Source organism: Squalius cephalus (genome assembly GCF_949319135.1).
Source record: "Squalius cephalus genome assembly, chromosome: 5".
NCBI lineage: Eukaryota > Metazoa > Chordata > Actinopteri > Cypriniformes > Leuciscidae > Squalius > Squalius cephalus.
In genome coordinates this window covers 25,971,542-25,988,576 of record NC_137126.1, presented here as the reverse complement: position 1 = coordinate 25,988,576, position 17,035 = coordinate 25,971,542, and the positions used below count along the sequence as shown (strand labels likewise).

The window sequence follows — 17,035 nt, the reverse complement described above, 5'->3', positions numbered from 1 at the left end:
CCTCCTACTTTCACTCACTCCTACGAGTCTACATCCCTACCAGAAGCCTACGATCGGTCAAAGAGCGACGTCTTGTGGTTCCATCACAGAAAGCCACAAAATCACTTTCCAGAACATTCTCATTCACAGTTCCATGCTGGTGGAACGCTCTCCCCACCCTCATCCGGAATGCAGAATCCCTGACAACATTCAAAAGACAGCTGAAAACCCATCTCTTCCGTGAGCACTTAACCGCATTAAAAAAAAAAAAAAAAAAAACCTTCCCTTTCCCTTTAAAACCTCACTTATCGGGCTTATGCTACTCTGAATAATGCCCGAACTTCGTATTTTGAGCACTTCTTGCGTTGTTTTTGCCTCTTCATGATGACTCGCTTAATTTAGTCCTAATTTGTAAGTCGCTTTGGATAAAAGCGTCTGCTAAATTACTAAATCTAAATGTAAATGTTATAAATGTGCCTTACAAAAAAACATTACTGGTGTGCATCTTGAGAGAAAACAATGGCACTGACATATTTCAAGATGTAAAATAAGTCTCTGATGTTCCCAGAGTGTGTATGTAAAGTTTTAGCTCAAAATACCCAACAGCTAATTTTTTGTCAGACAATAATGCCCACAGAGTCAGAGAATATATGGTGTATGGAGATAGAACAGGAATAGTTTAGTTTAATTACGGTTATAACGTATTTGTCATCTGCTTTTATCCACTATTAATACAAGCCTGCTGTAGCGGACCCTGTCCAAATGATGGCCAAAAATATACTGATGAGTTCAATGAAGTTTATTGTACATCACACAAAGATGAAGCGTCAGTTTTACTCCAGAAAATCACCGTAAGAGCTGAATAAAACAAAGTATAAGAAGTGTGCATTAAAGACTTAACCATAAACTCTCTCCCTCCCTTTCATTATCATCAACATACACAGCTAATTACACAAAACACTTGTTACAACTAACAGTAAACAAATATATACACACCTTTTCAGGGGGTGCTTAACAAACTGGTAAACCTTATATCCGTAAAACGACTCTGTAATAAATTAACTGTAATAAAGTGTGTGCTCTCACTTTCATTTCTGCCATGATCACTGGCCAGTAACGTTAGGCCTATCAATCCAGAGACTATAAGCTGGATCACGAACAGTTGGTACAGATCCATCATCGAGTAACAACGAGAGTAAATGACGACTGTTATGTGCATTCTTACATCCAGCAACAAAACACCTTGATCGCTTAGAAGACATTCTTGTCTACAGCTGCTCTGGCATCGAAACAATGGCGGACTGTGTTTAGCTCACTCAGGGCGGGTCTATGCTAAAACTGCAGTGTCCATCAACAGTCGTGGGAGGGCCCTGTGCAAAAGTATGTCACATTGCCCCGAATCTGAGAAGAGGTTGTTCTGAGGCAGTGCTTATGATTTATGGGGATTTAAAAAAACAAACAAAAGCACTGGGTGGATTTTTATCACTATAGGGTGGTTGTGCACACATACTGCCAACACACATTTATGTTCAAACACCATGGAAAAGTGAATTTTGCATAATAGGTGCCCTTTAAGCCTTGTCTGTGAAACTGGGGGGGGGGGGAAGATAGCAGGCAGGGGGAAATAGTAAATTTCACATATTGGCACTGGCAAACGTGTATTTCTAATGAAATTAATGAATAATTATGTTCATATGCTTGCAAAAATTTTATTTAGCTAGAACACTTTTTACCTTTAACAAAATCATTGCATCTACCACCAGCCAGAGCTAAAGCTAATGAGGTCATGCTGGCAACAGCTGGTTTGTTGGGAAACAAAGATGTGTTCAAAGCTGCTACATTGATTGCATTTATGAGACAATCAATGGACTCATAGGTTTGTGACACTGTAGAACTTCATTTAATTAACAGTACTAGAAAAATTAATTGGTTAATTATTCTCAAAGGCGTTTAATGTTTTAAAAGCAGATAAACCTAATTTTACCATAAACCTAATTTATGGACTGGATTTAAATATAAAAGAATCTTGTTCTGGTTATGATAACCTTCTGTCAAAAACACTACAGATGTTGTGAATTGCTTGCACACTGTTAAAGCTTACACCAGGCAGGAGCTCAAGACATTCAAGTTAAATTATATATTATTTGTAGAAGGGTGAACGACATTAAACCATTACCAGTGGAAATAAAATCAAACTACACTGCGTCTCTGTCCAAACAGAGGTATAAAAACATGTTACTTTACCTAGTCTATTATCTCTTTTCTGCATTTAACAACATGATGGTACTGAATTGAGTGGTTTTCAGAGTATTTTTTTTTCTGAGTGTAGTCTGATCACTTCTTCTATTTAAGCATGTATCCCTTAGTCTCTTCTCTCTTGTAAAGGAATAATACACCAAAAATGTACAATTCTGTCATCATTTACTCACCCTCATGTTGTTCCAAACCTGTAGGACTTTCTTTCTCTGTGGAACATAAAAGGAGATATTTTGAGAAAATATTGTCTTTTTTTTTAAGTGACTGGTCAATACAATGGATACTCATACATGTTTGGAACATAATGAGCATGAGAGAATGACAAAATAATTTCCATTTTTTGGTTTAACTATCCCTTAAAGTTCTCTATATTCTCCACTCTCAGGATTTTTTACATAGGGTAAACATATTAGTTGTTTTAAAAAAAAAAAAAGGAATAATTAGGGCTGGGCGATATGGCTGAAACCTGTATCACGATATAAGTGTTTCATATCAGTCGATATCGATGATTATTGATATTTTTTATGACCCTTTTAAAATAAGGACCAGGAGACAAATATATTACATTTAACATTTTTTATTTTAAACTTAACCTTCCTCTGATTATAATCCCCTCAGTTATAAAGGCAGAAATGTCAACACAACCATGGAAAACACTCAAATAATTAAAATGTAAACCTAAGTCTAAAATCACACTGAACACTTAACAATTATCTCTTAACATTAAGGTGCAAAATTAAAGAATACGTAAGAAATGCTTAATTAAGTGTAATAAAATAGTGCAAAGTGTTAAATATAAACAGAGAAACCGATGACGGTCTTGCATAATTTTTAGACGACATTGGTCTGACTACGGTTAGACTTATAAAATCCAAAAAACTGCCATACTGGCGAGCTGACTTTTCCTGTTTTATCAACAATCGCTGCGGCACTCATTTTCCACTTGTCACTCCACGCCGGTTCTGTTACTGAAGAATCCAACACGATACAACGATATGGCACAACCATACTGTTACATGACCGACTGTTAGCGTGTCATCCCCTACGTTGCTAGGTTACCAGAGAGTGAGTGCCTTTGTTCATGCAACCAAACTTGCTTCGCAACCTCTGGTTTCTTCCGACGAAGAAAAAAAAATTATCGAACGCATTTTTTATTGATATTGATTACGTGTCTATCACAATACATATCGTTATCGTTTTATCACCCAGCCCTAGGAATAATCCTAGACATGGTTTAGACTGTATTAGATCTCTTTCCACTGCAACAAACTCTTTTAAGCCTAACAACGTAGCATTGGCGCTCTTGCAGAATGTTCTCAGTATTGTTATTGATCTATTGAAAAAACATTGTCTTGGATTTCTGAAACTGTAATGACTATGTAAACCAGCTATGGATGAGCTGGTCTTTCTGCACTTATTTTCAGTACCCTTATCTACCAGCTACAGCATAGTTGATATTAAGTGAGCTAACCAATCACATAAGTAGTATTTTTTTAATATAGAACTTAACCAGAAGAACTTAAACGCATGTCAGGTGATATGTTTCCCAAAGTGCCGACTTATTTTATGTGGCAGAGTTACATGATGGCATTACAGTTTTACCTCAGACAAACAATTACCTGCATAAGTGAGTGATCTAAGGCTATGAAATCATAGCTTTCCTTCCTGGGGGGATATGGTAAGGGGAACCTTCAATGTTTTACACTGGCCCTCTGCCAAAACCCTGCATCGGATCACTTTTCTGAGGTAGCTGTAGAATAAGAACTGGTGTGTGCTATCACTCAGCAGTGTTTATGATATTAGAAATCATCCAACTTACTATACCAAATACAGAAGACAATAAATCAAAGCTGATTTGATGTGATCTGTTTTAAGGTTAACAGAGTTTGCAGATGTGATAATAGAGTACTAAAAGGGTTGATAGTCTTTTTTTATACTTTGTTTAGCAAAACAAAGTTATTTAAAAATTTTCACACAAAAAATCGTTCCAAAGATTTTCCATTTAAAATAATGACAATTAAGGATTTTCAAAAACATATGCTCAAAAGGTAAGGTACACTTGTACTGCTTTAATATAATTTACTTTACAGCAAGATGCCCATGATAATTTCTAAAGCCTGTATCCCATCAGAGGCCCCTGAAGCTCAGCAGCACTCAAGTTCTTTGCCGGCCAAACATTTAGACATCAATTGTTACATCATTTAAATAGGTCAGAAGTAGCGGCCTCTGCCACATAATAAGCTGAAGAGAGATGCGGTTCTTTCAGTCCCTCCACAAAAGTGTTCTGGCTCTTTATGCTACCCTGAAACCCGATCGGACAGAAGACAGAAGACTCATACAATCAAGGATGGCACTAAAGGAACTGCACCTCTGAAGACAGACGCTAACTCACAATTAATGAAGGGGAGAACATCACACAGGATAACTAGTAAGATCCCACTGTATTAATTAATCATACAGCTATTTGAGCTATTCATAGAACGGTTTGCACCAATAATAGTGTAAATCTACTGATATTTAGCTATTTTATTTCATAATTCCTTACTGTATCTAACACTAAACAACTTTGTATTCATACCTCAAAATGCACTTGATTTGTAGCCTAAATGAGGAAATTCAAGTAAAAATGTTAATTCTGTCTGTGGAACAGATACCTCATTTTTATTATTTGTAGCATGTGTCCTCAGTCATTTTAATTGGGCTGTGACAGCTTTGTTATAGACTCCAGAGGAAATGAACGAATAAATAAATGAATAGATCAAATGTGAAGGAGTAAAAAAAGAAAAAGAAAGAAAGACTAAGAGAATCACTTGAAATTAAAATAATTGATTGCTTTTGTTCCTGGTAATATCTGACGCCTAATAAACATCAGTTACACCAGAGCTGCATGGCTATATGACTAGTCCAAGCAAAGGAAATGAAGTCCACTTCATTAGAAATACAATAATCCGACGGTGACAAAAGTCCAAGGTCTCCTGCCAAGAGCAGGTGATGATGGGGAAAGGGTTGATCTACGTTGGTTAGAGACGCTAGTAGCGATGACCATGAGGCCAAGCCAATCTCATGGGTAATGCCAGCGCTCAAAGGAAGCCAACTGTTCAGTGAGCTTGAGAGCGTGATACTTGTTTCTTAATTAACCTTCTGCCCCCATCTTGCATCATGTATTGCCGAAGTCTTGTCAAGTGACAGACACAATGCAGCTCTTTTCAACCAAGCCCCAGGGAATCCCTCTCAGTGTTTGTTTATGAACCTCAGGCTTCAGAGTTATTTTATCCAAACAGCATGGCAGATCCAAGCCAGGATGCCATTTATGGCTGGGAATCGGAATTGCTTAACTTAAAATAAAAAAATAACAAAATAAAAAAACCTATACTGAGTCTGACAGTGAAGTCAACAATGACAGCACACAGATCATCACTAGACTTTTTTGTGACATTTCCCAATGCAGGACACTAGTCGCCTTTCATATCAGAAATGAACAGGACTAAGTGGGCCTAGTTCAGCTGCTCTGGTGGAAACAAACAGAGGAAGAAATGAAAGCATAAATTCATCTTATTTTCAGTGCGATTCCAGGTGGCTAAAAAGACACAATGAGCTCCAGAGCCCTCACAGGAGGCACAACTAAATAGTCTGCTGACACAAAAGAAAGACCAGCACTTCACGAATAAACCTAAGAAAGCTGTTGCAAAGCAAAAGCAATCTACAAAGTGCTGATGACCAGGTGGAAATATACTTGGGGGATAAATAAAACGTCTATGGAGCCCAGTGTGTAAAAGCAATGGAAAAGGGGGGTACATTTGCAAACCCTTGATAACGACGTGCCACCCTGACCTAATTTCACCTGGGACTAGGCTTGTTGCGATAGTCGGTGTTACCGGTGATACACGGTGTTTAACCCACCTACCGGTCATAGCACTTGACCACCGGCACCGTCCCCATCGTGTTGAAGTTTTAGCCTATAGTAATAAAGCACTTAATTCAGTTAGTGATTACGTGCCTTCGTAATTTAGCGTAAGCGGAACGAGCGCCGCAGTAAAGCAGCAGGTGTCCGATTTCATTTATCATTTGAGGAGAGTGAGGCGAGCTAACGGGCAAAGGATGGCGGAAGATCTGGTTTCAAAGAGAAATGCAAACGTGAGTTTAATTTTTATATTAGTTTTTTTTTTTTGCACTTAAGTGTCCAGTGATTATTCGGGTAGGCTACCTTATTTAACGAAGTTTTTGATGTTCGTTCGTTTCATATTCGATGGTTGTGCGGTGTTTTTTTTTTTTGCTGAAAAAGGCAGGCACTTTATTTAACGAATAGTGATTTTTTTATATATATAATTTCTTGTTTGATACTTGCACGATGTGTGCAGTGGTTCGTTTTGTTAATAAATGCACTTTAAAGGTGTTTCATAAGTGCTTTTGTTTAGTTTTTACATGGTGTGTTAAGTTATTATTAATTTTGCAATAAAGATGTGTACTACAAGCGAGTGTCTTATTGTTTTGTGTATTTTTATTAAGAATAAAATAAATTAACCCATGATTAATTCAAACAAATGCTACTGAATTGCCGCTAATTAAAGTGAAAGTAAATTGAGACGTGTGCACGTCCGCATTTTCGGCCATGCTAAATCCCCGACACGCAACCCCGGTGACACCGGGATTACCGGTTTTTTTACACGTCGATTAACCGGTGGAAAAAATCCGTCACCGCAACATCCCTACCTGGGACGCAATTGATGAAAAGTACTAATCAGTAAACACAATGTGGCCCCCTTTGACTGAACACATCTGCACTTTTGAAAAAGGCTCGAAACAGTGACGGAAACAAAGAGCAGGGCTCCAGACTCCGACCAAATGGTCGCATTTTGCTACCAAAATTTGAGAGTGTGCGACTGAAATTTACATCCAGTCGCACGTGTGCGACCAGTAAACAGACTGTTTAATAGTTCGAACGAATAATAGACAGCGCAGCTTCTCTCGCCAGTCGCAGGCCGATCTAGATCACGCGACACCGTTACATCGTGGAGATCCAGTGAAGAAATCCATTGAGTTCGCAACAGAATTAATACATCGCTGCGAGATGCAGTGAGAAACATTCAGATTCGACGTAGAATTCTCTGTTATAAACCATATCAGATCAAACAGCGCTGACGTGGAAACCAGGAGAAACATCGTGCCATGAACGAACAAGATATAGAAGGCTTTAGGTCCACAGATCAGCAACATTCACCATGGATTTAATGTAGTAACACTAACTGTAACTATCGTATACTATGGTTATAACAGTAGCCTACACATCTTTTTCCAGCACTTCAAAACTATAATATCATATTTAAATGTTATTTTTAATGTGTTGACCAAAACATTTTTTTGCTCATCGTTTAAAGATGGTCCCTATTTATAAAACTAAAAGTTTCAAGAAGTAGGAAAACTCACACTTATTTTTAAAAAAAATAAAAAAATAAAAAAATAAAATTACCATTGTAAACATAGCTGCAGAGGATGCGTATTGGCTATTTTCACTCCCTAATATCTATTTTGTCACTCATTTTGCTTTTGAGTTAATATTAAGACATTATGAATGATAATAATTAAAGTCCCCATGAAATCAAAATTGACCCTATTTACTTTGTTAGCGCATATTACTAGTCTTGTGGTGAACAATTAATCCGTGCAAGTAAATATAAAAATTTTTGGTAATTAAACCATGGTAATCTTTAATCAAAATCTGAAAAGTTATTTCCGGTCTGGAATGGCGTCTTTTTCTGATGACGTAGGTTTGACGGCTTGGTTTGAAAACGCTTAACCACTCCCCTCAAACCGTTAGTCTGCTATGAGCGAGAGATTGAGAGGAGGAGCGCTAAGTAAAACCCTGCCCTCTGTTCAATATTCCGTTTCACTTGGAAATACGTCATAACACTGGAGAAAAGTCGTTTGCAACTTCCGGTTCACGGGGACTTTAAAGTTAACTGTATCTATACACCTCAAATTAAGCTCAGTGCTTTGTCATCCCACAGTGCTACCAAATTCTTTCTGTAGAACTTAGTGTTGCTGCCCTCCAATGTTAGTCTGGAGCCCTGTACTTAAAATAAAACTGCACATTGTAATTTATGTACGTTAAGTCTATTTATTATCAAAGCATTTGTCAGTAATACAGTTATTTTGGGGGAAAATGTGAATAATTGCATTGCAAGGTGATTTAAGGTGTGCCCCTAAATTTTCTGCTTGCACTCCTAAAATTTTAAGTCAGGGGCTACAGCGCTCCTAATAAAAAAAGTTAGTCTGGAGCCCTGAAGAGCTATTGCTGACATATACTTACAATCCACTCTTCATGGTGCTCCTTTGACTGTGTTCTGTTTAAGATTTTAATATCAAGTATTGTGCAATTGTATCTGAAACATTGTGCTAGTAACACCAAGGTCACGGATTTGACTGCCAAGGAACACACTGCAAAAAATTATACTTTTAGCTTGACATTCTGGCATTACCCTTTCCACCTTTACAACTTAAGTACAACATGTACCTAAGGGTACATAAAAGCACACTAACCCTTAAACTGACACTACAATGAAAAGAAAAAATATAATGAGTGAAATAACCAATAGTGGTAAAGATTGGAGTGCTATTGCTTATTGTTCGGGCACTGGAAGATCTTACATAAAGGGCTGGGCGATCATCACAAAATTTCATATCTCATAACAAACAATCACGATCCATGATCTGAATCACAATCTTCCCAATTTTGAGAATGGACTGGAACAAGCCTAAGGATTTTCCTTTGGTCCCAGATCAGCTGGACCGTCTGGGGATGGAGTCTCCATTCTCCTCTGACCACAAGCTGTCATGAGAGCACATCGGCGGCACGATTGAGCAGGCCGGAGATATGAGTGGCACGAAGCGACCTCAGATGCTTCTGACTCCATAGGAGGAGGTGACGGGGAGTTGCGACATGCGGCGGGAGCGTAGACCACCTTGATGGTTGATGTACGCAGCGGCCGCAGTGTTGTCCGCACGGACCAGTACATGCTTGCCGAGCAGCAATGTTTTGAGGTGTCTCAAGGCAAGGTGCACTACAAACAGCTCGAGGCAGTTGATGTGCCAATGCAGTTGGGGGCCCATCCAGATCCCCGCTACTGCATGCCCATCAAACATGGCCCCTCAGCCGGAGTTGGAGGCATCTGTGGAGACCACAGCATGTCTGAACACCTGTTCTAGGGGCACTCCGGCCCGGAGAAACAAAGGGTCTGACCACCGGCTGAGAGTTTTGCGGCAGGCTGGGGTGATTCTCACCCGGAACATGCCGCTGTGCCACGCCCCCCTCGGGACTCGGTCGTGAAGCCAGTGCTGAAGCAGTCTCATATGAAGCAAACCGAGCGGTATTACTATGGCTGCGGCTGCCATATGCCCCAGGAGCCTCTGAAAGTGTTTCAGTGGAACCGCTACTCTGCTCTTGAGCGTACACAGGCAGGTCAGCAACGACTGGACACGTTCCTCTGTGAGGCGTGCTGTCTGTTGGACCGAATCCAGTTCCATACCGAGAAAAGAGATCCTCTGCACGGGGGCGAGTTTGCTCTTTTCCCAGTTGACCCGAAGACCCAACTTGCTGATATGTTGGAGCAACACATCCCTGTGTTCGCACAACTGTTCCCGGGACTGAGCTAGTATCAGCCAGTCATCGAGATAGTTGAGGATGCGAATGCCACGCTCTCTCATCGGAGCAATGGCTGCCTCCGCGACTCCGCGACAGGGCCAGCCCGAAGGGTAGGAGTTTGTACTGATAAGCTCGACCCTCGAACACGAAACGCAGGAATGGCCTGTGTCACGGCAGGATGGAGACATGAAAGTACGCGTCCTTCAGGTCGACCGCTGCAAACCAATCTTGGGGACGGACGCAGCGAAAGATGCGTTTGTGCGTTAACATCTTGAACGGGCGCTTATGAAGGGCCCGATTCAAGTGTCGTAGGTCCAAGATTGGTCGTAATCCACCTCCTTTCTTGGGTACAATGAAGTATGGGCTGTAGAAGCCCGACTTCATATCGGCTAACGGAACCGGTTCTATCGCATCCTTCGTCAGTAGGACTGCAATTTCCGCACGCATGACAGGGACACGTTCGGTCAGCACTAAAGTGTACAGAACGCCGCTGAACTTGGGCGGACGCCGGAAGAACTGAATCGTGTAGCCGAGTCTGATGGTACCACAGACGTACCCGGAGAGGGGCAGCAGGGTGGAGGACAGGGACCTGGCTCGGGGGGCCCGGAGGCGGCCTGAGACGAGGTCTGAGTGTGCGAGGCAACACTTACCTGACTCCACTGGTCAGCAGGGGTTACAGGAGAAGGTGTAATCGGGTCCTCGGACCATACCCGGCTGCCGGCTAGCGACACAAGAAGGGACACCCAGGGCAGGAGGACGCCCTCGGCGACGAGCAGCCGGGACAGGATGTGTCGGATTGCCTCCAACTGCGCGGTAGAGAACTGTTGAGTGCAGCTCTCCACCGTGTCGCCGAACAGCCCAACCTGGGAAATTGGGGAGTCCAGGAACCGACCCTTGTCCGCATCTGATAAATCAACCAGGTTGACCCAGCTATGGCGCTCCTGGACCACCAGGGTGGACATTGCTAGGCCGATCGCGCAAGCCGCAATGCTTGTGCTCCGGAGAGCCAAGTCAGTTGCGGTGCGGAGCTCACTGGTGAGCGCACGGCCTAGACTACCCTCGTGCATGTCCATGAGTGCTTTGGCCTGGTAGACCTGAAGCAACGCCAAGGCATGCAAAGAGGAAGCGGCTTGCCCACAGGCTCTGTACACTCTATCCGTAAGAACAGACGAGCGACCACAGGCCTGAGGGGGGAAACGAGGATCTCCCACCCAGGCCGCAGCGGCCGCCGGGCACATGTGCGCCGCAACAGACTGCTCGACTGGGGGAATAGCCTCGTAACCCTTCACCGCTCCTCCGTCAAGGGTAGTGGGGGGGGGTAGGGGGAGAACTCTCCAGGTCGCTTCCGGCAGTAAAAGGTGCCATCCACGATCTAGTAAGCTCTCCATGCACTTCGGGAAAGAAGGGCACTGGGGCGGCGGGCTGAGAACCAGCACGGCCCGCCCCGAGATACCAATCATCCAACCGAGATTGAGCGGGACACGGTGAAGGGTTCCACTCGAGCCCGACAGCCTCAGCGGCCCGTTTCAGCATAGCTGACAACTGAGGATCTGGCTTGGGCAACGTTACACTCCCCGAAGGGGACAACGCAGCCGAGTCGTCATCTCCAAAGGTCAGCTCACCCTCCAATGCTGCGATCGGCATCCTGTTCTCTAAGGGAGCCGCGGGTGAGACAGCTAGTCTCCACTGGATCCCCCCACAGGGAATGGTTATCGGGCGGAAACTCCATCACTGATCTCCGATCACCCATACCACACGGCACCCTAGGGTGGGGCGTGGTAATGGGGACTGCACCTTTGCGGATGAAGGCGAGTCTCGATCTCAACACCGAGACAGTCATATTCCTGCAATGGGAACATGAACTGTCCACAAAAGCTGCCTCAGCGTGCTGAACACCCAAACACATGATGCAGCAATTGTGACCAACAGAAGGGGACAGGGAACGACCACATCCAGAAACGCACGGGCAGAATGACATCTTGAAAAAGACGCAAACGCACACATGTTGCTCTTTCAGGAAGTGAGAAACCTCTCACCAGTGCCGGAGCACCCAGGGGAATGATCGCTGCAACACTGACAGGGATGGTGCACCCTGTACCAGTGAAGCAATCACTCTTCTCACCCTCAACCGGCCGTCAAACAAACAAACACAAACTGAAATGTGATGCTGTTAGAACAGCAGTTGAGTTCTCAAAGAGCTCACGACCACCGCTGCCCGCGCTGTAGAAACACCAGCCAGGGAGAGACTTCCTGAAGAAGCACCGACACACTCGCTCGTTGTAGAAAACAACATTCTTCAGAGATTTCGTCATACAGAACGATCGGCTCCGAAGCGAAAGACAGATGGTGTATGCATCCGCTTCCGTATTTATACCCGTCTCGCGGGGCGGAGCACGTGATGCAAATTCACATCGCCATTGCGCGCATTGGCTCGTTCAAGCATGTTTAAAGAAGATAGGCTCCCTAACGTGATCCCATTCAGTCGAAGTCGACTACGTCTGACGTTCTCGACTGAAAGGGAACCACATGCTTTTTAAGCTTCTGTTCTCCATTCCAAGGGATGACGTCCAAAAAATAAAATTGCTTCCCATTCATTATAACTGAGGATGAGGATCTGAGCATCAGCATTCATAAAATCAGCAAATGATTCAGATATGTTTTTCAGAAATGTTTTTTTCCCACTATTAATCTGCTACCAAACTACAATCAACCAATCGGTTGAGAAAAAAAAGAAGGTAATAATGTGCAACCTTTAGGACAGTGGTTCTTAACTAGGGGGTCTCAGTAAACTTCTGAGAGGGCCTCAAGAAAAACTAAAAGAATTTAAGAAAAGGGCATTAAAAGAAAAACAAATCAAGATTATAATTTTTTTTATTAATCTTCTCATTTTTTTTTTCCTTTTCTTTGAAGAACAAGTATTTCCAAAGTCTTGGGAAAACAAGGAAGCCTTATTTTGAAAAGTGTGAGAGACCGGGAAAGTCAAGTAAATTAATAAAATCTTAAATTAAACTCTATGAGCACTTTTACAACAAATGTATATTTTTCTAATTATGCCACACTTTAAAAACATTTTATATTTATATGGATAAATCCTTTATCTTTGGTTCTTATTAATTAATTAACAAATGATTGGAAATGTCAAGGGGCCTTCAAATATTCTTGTGGACAATGGGGTGCCACGGAGGTTTCCCACCTCAGTGACAAGCTTTTTTTCTGAAAGTTTGTAAACCGATAAAACGTACACAATGAATACAATGCAAGTCGATTTGGATAAAGGTGTCTGCCAAAAGCACAACTGTAAATGCTCCTACATAACTAACAGCAGCAAAAAGTTGTGTTTAAGGCCTTGTCAAAAATAAAAATGTATAAATAAAAAAAAGATAAGCTTCTATATCAGCGTGCTTAAAGACTGAACAAACAGTAATTATCACTCAATGCAAGGCATGACTCTGCGTTTGTCCCATGCAACAAAAGCCAATCTCCTCATGAGGACCGTCCATTGACGCAAAATAGCCAACCTACTTAATTCTCTCCTCTCCCAGCCGAACAGTGTGGCAACGGCAACAGACAGCACTCATTTAAACAACAAAGCACATAGACTTCCATTCAGACTAAAGCTGTCCTCTTTCAAGCATGTATTCTAAAGCCACTTTCTGTTGCCCCCATCTCAGTTACCCCCTCAGTGGACAGAAACCGAGTCCACACAGAGTTGAGCAGTTCGTGTGAGGGAGTGAATAGGGTGGCCTCTCTCTCCCGATGAAAAAAAGGAAGAAGCAATCATTGAGCCCAGCACACCTGAGGGGTGCACCTTTCGTATTGTCTATGGTGGGCTGGGTGGAAAAATAGCCAGGCGGAGGAGGAGAAACATCAAACAGGTGCGGAATGGGCATTGTGGTGTTTATGAAAGATTCTTTGATAAGGATAAAGGTGCCGCTTGAACTAAAGTGATTTCAGATGAGCTCATTGTTACAGCTCTTCTAAGGTTCACTTTTAGCACCTCGCAGGCAAAGACTTGTGTTTCTTGAGCTGCTCCATTGACAAAACCGTACATGTGTTTGTTGTTAAAGGTAAGCCAAGCTGATTTACTTCTCTGGCTCGAGTGGTGCGCTTGACTTTGCCGTAGGTTGATGTGACAGGTGCGTTGGGCAAGTCGCAGACGATTTCGCATTAGGCAGATTTCTTGACGTGATTTTTCCAGTAGAAGATGCCAGTTTGATTATGACATCTTGGAAACTTGAGCGAGAGAGATAAAAAATTAGATTGTCAACATTAGCTCATTTCTCCACTAGAATGTGTTATGTTGCAGATTGTGTCTAATTCTATCAAGCTGGGGTAAGAGTCACTTACTAATAAGACATAGATGTCTCAGGGCATCATGACATGCTTCTTCCATCATTTTACTTCATTTTAGCAGAACAATATGTGAGACACAGGCAGTTTCCATTTTTAAAATACTTTAAAAATGTATTATGTATAAATTTATAAATAAGTATAATGTGGATTGTTCATGATGGTTATTAAGGACAGATGTGCACAAAGCTTTGAGATAAGACACTGATTCACAGATGATAATAGTTGAAATCCAGAATTTGAAAATATAGATCCACCTGTGAATGTATTGTACATGCCTTCTGATGTTATTGGATTTGGAGGAAGAGGCACTGGTTTTGTAACACTTCTAACCAATGCAATCTTCAGTTTGAAGCGAACATTTACTAAGTAAATATTTTCATAAGTTGTAATAGATTAATGTTGAAGCAGGCTTAATGAATGTTTACAATACAAAAACAAGCAGACAGAAACCGTTGCACAATGAAATACCTTGATTATCTGCTTCAGTCTGAAACATTTACACCCAAATCACTTTGATTTGGAAGTAAAGGTTGTTACTTGTGGCTAATTGACCACATACGGGACACCTGACTGAAAATGGCTGATGTACAAGCGGGATTAATAAAAAAAAAAAAAAAAAAAAAATGCCGGTCTTGTAATTTAAGGATATCTTTCTATAAAATGCTCTGGACAAGCTCAAGCACTCTAACTTATTAATTATACTTTGATTATTCACAGTGGAAAGAAAATGGAAATAAAAGCTACATCCAATTGCTCACTGAATGGGTTATGAACATGCTCATTTCAATGTTTTTAACCATCTTTTAAGAATCTAACAGGGTGGAATGTTTTAGAGACAAGCCAACTAATATCACAGAATTTATTAAAGACTTGCTCATGTTTGTGCTGTTGTTTTCCCACCAAAAATTACATCACTTCCTAGAGGATGATGTCATTCTTGCACTGGCTTTTGTTTCTTTTGAAGATGAAGAGTGAAACCAAGACAAAATGAAAACCCTATAAAAATGATTACAAAGTAAAAACTAAATTCCAAAGAAAATATGTTTTGCTTACATTGTAGCTATAGAAAGGATAAAAGAGAAAAAAGTCTTATACATTTTTAGGATCATGACAAAAATGGCAACATCCGGTCAAATCCAAATAGTAAAATAGTTTAAAATGTAACATATAATTGTGATTAAAAGTAAACTAATATATTTTACAAATTCAAATATTGTGAGTTTAATATTGTATCCAACATACAATAAAACGCATAACAAGAAAGAATGACCCATAGGCTACCTAAATACAAAATAAACACCTTAAAAGAAATATTCAACTATTCAGCAACTACCTCTAGATATACAGCCCTGTATATATTTGTATTTACAAAATATTTATTTTCTTTTTTTCATTTCCCAGCTTAGTAAAGACAATGGCCTTATTTGTTGTTCATGAGCAAAATATCTATTAAAATCCTAATGAGAAATTTACAAACATAATTTACTCAGCCACCAGCAGTTATATGATATTGACATTCAGTTTACTGTCCTGGAACCTTCTCTCTCGATTCCACCGTCTACAGTAACCAGCATCTTTATGGCACTACAGATGCTCTATTTTCTACTACTGTCCTTCATTCCCAGACTGGACAGTAGTCAGTTTTATCACCTGGTTGGAGATAGAGGTGGAGTGATAACCAGTGAGTGGCAGATGATCAGCAGAAGCAGACATTAACCAGATGGCCATAGGTCAACTGACCACTATGGGAAAACAGCAAAGGTGATACCGCTCAGACAACATTCGGGTCCCTGATTAAGAAAGGTGAAGGTCACTGGAGGCGAACATTTTTCATTCTCACATCGGGGCTATTCTCCTACTTTCCACAGTGTATCAGAATACAGGATGTTCCATGAGTTGTGTTGTTTCACAACTGTCTCGTCCCCAATTCAAACCTCCTGTGGGTTACGAGGCTGATATACGGTTTCTCCCTCAGCCACCTGACCATGAAAAGAGTGTCTGACTATCAGGAGAGGGGAGGGGGGGGGGGGGGGGTCACTGACACCAGCCAGGGGCACTAGCTGACAAACTGATGTTACTAAGTGAACCAAAGGCAGAAAAAATAAACGGAAAATAGAGGAAGACAAGAGAAATATGACATTGTGATAAGAGTTTTACCTGCTCTTCCACACAAAGTCCCCTCCTCCTGTTGACAAACAGATACATAGTTTCTCATAATAGCTTTCTGTGCAGTCTGTCTGTGCAAAAGTACTGGTGTACAGTACAATGGAATGATGAATGGGAACTCGTAGTGCATTTAACAACATTTAACAAACACGCTCCATGTCAAGACTGCATTATGAGTTCAAAGGAATTCTCTGTATCCCATTACATTCACCATTGTCATGACTTTATGAGCCAGGTTTTACAGACGGGCACAAAAAGAAGCTCATCAAATTATTGGCTATTTATCACAAACAGTAATTTGCGCAACAATGTAATGCCATTCACTCTATGACTAGCCCAGTATTGTGTATCCATGCTCATAATTAGCACTACAATTGTCAAATTGTCCTTGAGGGAACCTATTGTGCAGTTTTTTTGTTTTGTTTTTTTACTGTAATATTACCTTATTAATAAGTATGGAGGTATATTTTCATATTGTTAAACTAATTAGACTCATTAAACTTTGGTTCATATTACCGCAGGTTTAAATTAGGTACTTTTTGGAGTGTACCAAAAAATAATTAGGCTATTAATAAAGTTTACTATTGTAAAACTGTCACTGAAGGAATGTACTTTTAGCCTTTTTTTTTATTATTATTAATT

General features: G+C 41.1%; 1 protein-coding gene across 8 annotated transcripts in view; it reads right to left on the bottom strand.

Annotated features, from left to right (window-relative positions):
- The window catches only part of fsta (follistatin a), a 157,455-nt gene that overhangs the window by 121,682 nt on the left and 18,738 nt on the right, over positions 1–17,035 (bottom strand). For 5 of the 8 annotated variants that reach the window (XM_079873190.1, XM_079873193.1, XM_079873194.1 and 2 more), the window contains one exon: positions 2,409–2,444. The exons of the other annotated variants lie outside the window; for them this stretch is intronic. The gene's annotated coding sequence lies outside the window, so the exon portion shown is untranslated. The remainder of the gene's footprint in view (positions 1–2,408; positions 2,445–17,035) is intronic. 8 annotated transcript variants of the gene reach the window in all.